This window comes from Poromitra crassiceps (assembly GCF_964638095.1).
Source record: "Poromitra crassiceps genome assembly, chromosome: 7".
NCBI classification, from domain to species: domain Eukaryota; kingdom Metazoa; phylum Chordata; class Actinopteri; order Beryciformes; family Melamphaidae; genus Poromitra; species Poromitra crassiceps.
The window spans coordinates 49319445-49327214 of NC_139628.1; the positions used below are offsets into that span (position 1 = coordinate 49319445).

At 45.6% G+C, this 7770-nt stretch overlaps 1 long non-coding RNA gene across 1 annotated transcript; it reads left to right on the forward strand.

Moving 5' to 3' along the window:
* The first annotated feature begins 364 nt into the window (after positions 1 to 364).
* On the forward strand, positions 365 to 4974 carry LOC310779378. The gene is made up of 3 exons (XR_014552839.1): positions 365 to 493; positions 4389 to 4561; positions 4883 to 4974. It is a non-coding gene; the product is annotated as an uncharacterized lncRNA (long non-coding RNA).
* Positions 4975 to 7770: the final 2796 nt, after the last annotated feature.

The window sequence follows — 7770 nt, forward strand, 5'->3', positions numbered from 1 at the left end:
CAGATCAGCCCGGTTCTGCAAGAGCTTTTTCCCATACGCCATCAGGCTCCTTAACTCCCTCCAAACTTATTGCTGTAGTATAACCAGCAGGAGGTCATTGATGCGTGACATGATTTTGGTGAAGCTACACTGTACAACAGTGAATTTATTGAATATTTTTGTAATCTGTGTTGCACTTTGTAGACGGTCCCTAAGCACTCGCCTCACCGCCCGCAGCACAGAGACCATTTTGTCCAGCTCGGAGGATCGCTCATTTAGGTGAAATGAGGATGTAGCTCGTTGTCTACCTTACTAAGATGGGAAAGAGGCATCGTGTGTGCAGTACAAACGCTTCGTTTATGAGCTATTGATCCGGGAAGTGTGAGAAGTGCGAAGCCTGGAGGGAGTTGGGCTCAGAAGGTCCAGGAGAGAGAGAGAGAGAGAGATCATCCAGAGGGAGGGAGACTGACGCAGAGCGAAAGCAGGTCTGATGATTTACATCCAACGTCGACAGGTAGGTGGTCTACAGTAAAGCTTAATTTATACTTATTAGAAAGTGTCGTGAACCTCTGGGGGGTTGCATGAATTTTCTCTGGGCTTTTGACTACTGTGGAAATGACATGGCATTTTGTCTTACCCAACATAAGATAAATGTCTTCTTTAATTAATTAATTCAGTTCGGGTTTGCAGACTCATTAAGATTAAACAATAAAACACAAAAAAACAAAAGCTATTATCCAACAAATGTATTTTATTATAGTGAATGAACTCGTCACACACTTTGTGAACTGAGTTTGTCATATTTTCCCGTTTAATTAAGCCTAAAGAAAGACACTGGCGGGCCTACATTAAATGTCTCTTTGCATCGAAGAACGTGAAATTAAACTTGAAAGATAATCTAAATTAAGAAGTTGCCTACCTGCAACAAGCCAGAGATGAGACGTGCAGTCAGTCAAACTTTATAGCCTATATATTTTCTGAAGTGGTCTATATTGACACGATGACGAGGGACTGCAGCTGGTTGACACGAGGCGGGCATCCAACTTTCAGAACGGACTTATAGCCTACTTCACAACATGATAATATTTGCTTTACTTTAAACTCAAGGGCAAATGTAAGAATATTAGCCTTGTGTTACCTGTAGCCTACATCTGAGAACGAAATCCCTTGTTGCCTGTTGTGAGCTTTGAGACGATGCTCCATAAAGTGTTCAGACAAATAAATGAAAGCATTAAATACTCCATGGCAAATCAATTGAGGTTCTAGTAGGTTATTTATGCTGAAATGATGTTGACATTACATTAGTGGCTAAATTAACGGACATAATAATAAGCTTTAGCCTACAACCTGAAGAGGACTTCTCTGTCGCTGCGAGAATTCTCGCAATATGCTTGCGGCAGTTTCTTCGATCAGCGCTCAGAATGTGCAAAGCAAATGTCAGGGTGATGCATTGGTGTGTGGCAGACATGTGGGTGTTATAATTAACCTGGGGGTGGCACTGTCTGGAAGGGGAGTTTTCTCTATTTTCGCGGGACTCTAATTATTCTGGGCACAGTGGCTGTGATAAGTGCACGGGGCTCTGTGGGTGGTTCCCTCAATTGCTCCGGACCAGGGGTGCCCAATAGACCCTTCTCACGGGGGCCATTTTGGGTCGAAAAGGCAGGGTAAACACAGGTGCAAGCAAAACACTAATGAGGCTTTCCAAATTCCAATCATGGAAGTAGGAAACCCTCATTAGTGAACCGGCCAAGAAAATGGCAATCAAGAAAAATGCATATCTAACGGAAAATGTTTTGAAATATACACGCCGGGCAAAGGGCCAAGTCCAAAATGGCAAACATTTAAGCTTTTAATGGTCATAACAAAGCATTGCTCAGAAGCTTAGCAAGAATTATACAAATACACTAGTGAGACCTTCTGAGCCACCATTTGCTCGGTACAAATCTTTCTGAAAATATATTGGGGATGCACGATATATCGGCATTCATATCTGTATCGGCCGATGTTAGTCATTTTTTTAACACATGGGCATCGGTCCAATGTTGCATTGTTAATAAACGTTATCGGTATCAGCCAACATTTTCACATTGAGAGGAAACAATGTGGTAAATCTAAGATTTATGAGCTTTTCCAAATGTTTTGGAATGAAATAAATCCATAACTTTTTCAAATTCAGTGTTTACATTGTCATGGATGCTGGCCAATCCTCTTCCTCTCACTAACCCTGATCTGTTCCCTGTTGTCTGTGGGCGTGTGTTTAGGCTGGTTGGCTGAGTGGAGGCGGCGTTACACCAGGTGTGGCCCATTACCTGGCAGGTCCGCCCATCAATTAGGCGGGCGGACTGGACTTCCTGTGCGCTCTGAAGACGCGTGACGGTCAGCACAGAAAACCCAAACCAGACACGGACACAGTCTTGATGCTTAAACTGAGATTGTTTTTAATAAGTATTTTAAACGTAAATAGGCTATAAGCCAAAACGTAGAACACAATAATAATGAGTGCGTCTTCAGAGCGCACAGGAAGTCCAGTCCGCTTTGGCGGAGCGCACAACGGCGCGTATGTACAGCAAGGGCGGCAAGGCAGGTCAGGAGAGGCAGGCAGAGAGAGGCAGGTTTCCGTGGAGCAAGGGCGGCCAGGCAGATCGAGAGGGACAGGCAGAGAGAGGCAGGTCGGCAGGACTCAGGCAGACTGGCAAGGAGAGAGGAGAGCGAGACGTCAGAACAAGGAGAACCACAAAACCAGCAGGATAGCAGATTCGATCAAAGTACAAACCAAAACCGAGAGTAGCGTCAGACTCAGGCAGGACTTCCAGAATAATAACCAGACGCCATCTTGTAGAACCCGAGGGTATATTTAGCCCGCCTAATTGATGGGCGGACCTGCCAGGTAATGGGCCACACCTGGTGTAACGCCGCCTCCACTCAGCCAACCAGCCTAAACACACGCCCACAGACAACAGGGAACAGATCAGGGTTAGTGAGAGGAAGAGGATTGGCCAGCATCCATGACATACATGTGTTTTTCAGTATCTACACAATTTGATTATCATACAAATGTGTTTTTATACAGATCATGTCGACATTGGTAAATATTGGTTATCGGCCATAAGAGCAATGTATAATTTATTTATCGGTATCGGCCAAAGTTTTCATATATGTGCATCCCTAAATTTGATGTTTTTTGCCCTGACCTCCCCCCTCACACGAGTGCAGGCGCGCGGGAAGCTATCTCCCACGAGGGGGTCTGAAGCATATACTCGGACTTGCGCGGCGCGCTTTGCGCGTGCACGTGTGAGGTGCGTGCGCGTGCACGTGCGAGGTGCGAGCACACGCAAAGTGCGCTGCGCGGTGCGGCCTTGTGCGAGCATGCTGCGTGAAGTTGCCACTTGTAGCCTAATGCACATTGTCTTAAAACTTGAATGGAATCAGGGGTGCCGATTTCTGTCTGTGCCAGTGCGTGCCCATGCTTGCGCATGCCCGTCGCCCAACCCATCCCCCGATAAAGCGATAAAGCTGTAGTGACGCAAACGCACCATAGGAGATTTAACAGCGACCTACACACACACACACACACACACACACACACACTTCACACACCACTTCAGTTCGACAGAATAGGAACAAGCGACCGAAGCATGCTGTAAACCACACTCATCTCAGCAACATAGAACATGAACAGCGTCAGCATCAGCGACCGACCCACACAGACACATTGATTGAGACATCAAAAGTTTTAACCAACATTATAACATACACCACTACACCTCACCTGGAACTGGAAGTCGTAGGCTACTCGTCACGGTTGCACTGGTGGTGGTGGAAAACGCACTAGGTTTTGTGATCAAAAATCTCCTCATTTTGTTTTGGCTACTTGTGTTGAGATGTGTCAGTCTGTCACTCTCTCTCTGATACCGCTCAATGCGCAAGTGTGTTTACTCACTACGTCAGCAGGGTCACATAGAGTGCACTGACTCATGCAGCCAATCAGATTGGGCTATGTTTTGATCAACTCGTTTTGTAACCCGGGGCCGCCAGCGGGCCTGGGGTGGGTGGAGTTTGCTATCAAATCAATGTAAAGAGACTCGACCCCGCCCAGCCTAGAGCCCAGAGCAGAGCACCCACGGGGAAATGAGGGGAGAGAGAGAGAGAGAGAGAGAGAGAGAGAGAGAGAGAGAGAGAGAGAGAGAGAGAGAGAGAGAGAGAGAGAGAGAGAGAGAGAGAGATGCCTGTGACAGTCACTGAAGTTTCGCCAAATGAGGGTGGGGCTGGGGGGGGCTGCGTCAGGAAGGTGCAGGGGCTGAGGCCGCCACCAGGGGGGGCTGCAGCCCCGGCAGCTCCCCACTTCCAGTGCGGTTGCACGAGTGTACATGGTTGTCACCATAATAAGGTATTTTTCCCATATTGTGCAGAAGGACACCTGGTGACAAGTATGGAGGACCAACTGCAAGATGAGAGTCCCAGGTTGTTCCAGAGGCTGCCCTGAGCGAAGAGGAGTACAAGGAAGCCATCTCACTGATAAAATATTCAGCTGAAGAGGACACAGTCAAGAAGTTTCCCACGTTTCAAGGATGTCAAAGGCTTGGTAATTATCTGTCATTATTTTGACAGTATTATCACACTTGGATAGTTTTTAGTAGATTGGTATTGTAGTGATACTTAAACTAGCACCTATTAAGTAATGTATCGGCATTGTGTATCATGTATAAACATTTGCATTTAAACATCATACTTAAAGCTGGATTGAGATATTGTATAAAAAAATAGTGGAAGAGCTTCTTGTGATGATATAGAACTGCTATATCTTCTGTATTTTGTAAAAATGCTGCTGACATTGCACATGCACTGAATTTTGTTGAAGGGCCACAGAAATTAATTCAAGTGTTTCAAACTTGTGTTGTTACAGGTTGGGACAGTGACCTCATCAGTTTTACTGCTGTTACACCTGATGATTCCACCCACTGCCCAGGGTCAGAAGAGACCAGGAAAGGTGTCGGCATCCCAAGCAGAGAAACATCTTGTGCTCTTCAAGAAGGTTTGTACTTTTCCCTAATTTATGATAGCCTGGTAAAAAAAAAAACATCCTGATCACATGACCTCAAATTCTGTTTCGCTTACGTATCAGTCTGGACTTCCAGCCACTCAGTGATTTCAGTGGGAGGGAGTACTTGCCTTGACAGACAACTCCTTCAGCCAATCAGCGTTACCAAATCCAGTCGAACGGCGAAAATGTATTTTCCACTGAGAAACTCCCCTGGTGCACACTCTTGTTGTTTAATTGTTATTGAGTCCATTTCAGCATTAACTGCACTTATGGCTGTGTTTACCCTTACTATTGTTAATGCTCATTGCTTCCGGAAACCATACTGTTTGGCCAGCAGAGACCCTGAGTTGCATTGGAATTTTAGGAAATCTCTGTATCCTTTATGTGACTATACGTAGAGCGAAACAAGATCTGAGATCACGTGGACATTATGTTAGGATGGTTCTTATAGGAAAGGAGAACTTAAACGAAAGACAATGCTGATTTATTTTGCACATGGTCTCACACATCTGAAAAACGTAAACCATTTTGCAGGCTTTCATTTACTTTTACAGTTATTTAGTTGATTTGAGGTCAAAGTTGATGCCAGTGATTTCATTCATGCACAAATGACAACACAAGCAGCAACTTTAACTCAAATCAACTCAATAACTGTCCAAGAAAATGAATGGCTGCTAAACTGTTTACAGTTTTCAGGTAGGCTATGTGTGAGATCAGGTTCAAAATAAATCAGCATTTTGTTTTTTTCCATTTAATGTCTGAGCGCTGATCGAAGAAACTGCCGCAAGCATATTGCGAGAATTCTCGCAGCGACACATAAGTCCTCTTCAGGTTGTAAAGCTTATTATTATGTCCGTTAATTTAGCCACTAATGTCAACATCATTTCAGCATAAATAACCTACTAGAACCTCAATTGATTTGCCATGGAGTATTTAATGCTTTCATTTATTTGTCTGAACACTGGAGCATCGTCTCAAAGCTCACAACAGGCAACAAGGGATTTCGTTCTCAGATGTAGGCTACAGGTAACACAAGGCTAATATTCTTACCTTTTGCCCTTGAGTTTAAAGTAAAGCAAATATTCTCATGTTGTGAAGTAGTGTCACAGGGTGATGCATTGGTGTGTGGCAGACATGTGGGTGTTATAATTAACCTGGGGGTGGCACTGTCTGGAAGGGGAGTTTTCTCTATTTTCGCGGGACTCTAATTATTCTGGGCACAGTGGCTGTGATTAGTGCACGGGGCTCTGTGGGTGGTTTCCTCCTTGCTCCCAACTGCTGATTTGGAGATGCAGAGCCGGTGTGCGGCAGAGTCAGTGTGCGGCAGAATCAGTGTGTCAGCTGTGCCTGGGACGGACGCGAGAACAAACACGAGGAGCCAGAGCTTGTGGCAGCGGGAGAGCGAGCCGACCTGAGACCTGAGCGCGAGCCGACCTGAGCCTGGAAGTGTGGGAACAGCCGGAGGAACGCTGCGACCCCATCTCGCACGAGCTGCGAGGGAGAGAGGACAGGAGCGACAGCGGGAGACACGCCGTGGGAAAGCGGAGGGGTGGAGGTGCGCTTCCCCCCCTCCTTCAGTTAAGTCCCGCTCCATTTTTATTGTTTTACCTTGTATTGTGACCAGCTCCGTGGGTAGACGACGCGGGTCTGCCCGCAAGCCGAACCCCAGACATCTGACAGTACAAAGAACGCTCAGTGGAACTACTATAGCCTACTACTACATGGAACGAGGAGGAGCCCTTAAGGCGTGTCGTGCACATTCAGTTCGAGTGATTTACATGCAATAGACGTATTGCATTTGTTCGGGATTGACTTGGTTGCAGTGAATTGGGTTGCAGTGCATTTATCCACCATTTAACTTGGCTCATCCAAAATATCAGTCCTAGTGAGTTATCCTACCATTGCTGAACTGTCATTTATCTGGGGGAATTAAGCATTAAGGCTTGCTCTGCTTTATACCCTCATCGTCAGCTGGAGACGTCAGGAGAGGACGGGGAACCGGACGAGAGGGAGACAACACAGTTGCTCGGGACTAGCAGAGGCTGGACGTTGTCCCACGGATGCTGGACTCTTTTAAATAGGCACATTTTTCTCTTTTTATATTTTAGTAATAAAAACCATTTGTTCCAACTTCCCATTCTTGTCTGTATGCTGTTTGGGCCAGCACCACTCCCCAGTAGAAAACAATTTTATTCTCAGTCACGCACGCACCCGTGACAGTAGGCTATAAGTCCGTTCTGAAAGTTGGATGCCCGCCTCGTGTCAACCAGCTGCAGTCCCTCGTCATCGTGTCAATATAGACCACTTCAGAAAATATATAGTATATATGTTTCATTTGCTTCAGTCATCCTGCTGCCTCGTATTCTCAGGAGAGCGCGTTTCTGCGCCACTTTTCACTTTTCACTCGCTGAAGAACGCAGGACTGAAAGACTGCCTCTTCCCACCTGCACACATACCCCCGAGCAGGGATTCCGCTAGCATTTTTTCTGGCCGGCCAATTGAGCTGGCGACATTCCAGAATTCTGGCTTTATAGAATATTTATCGGCCCAGTCAAAATGTAGCCTATTGAAAAAAGATAGATTAATCATTTCTTAAATAGATAACATATTATTGTATAATTTTTTAGCAAACGAAATCTCAATTTCAAATCATTTTTTGATTTCCAAATAATTTTCTAACTATTCACTGCGGTCTAAAGGGAGCAAGCTGCAGGCACACTGCTCCTTCTTTAATTAATTCAGTTCGGGTT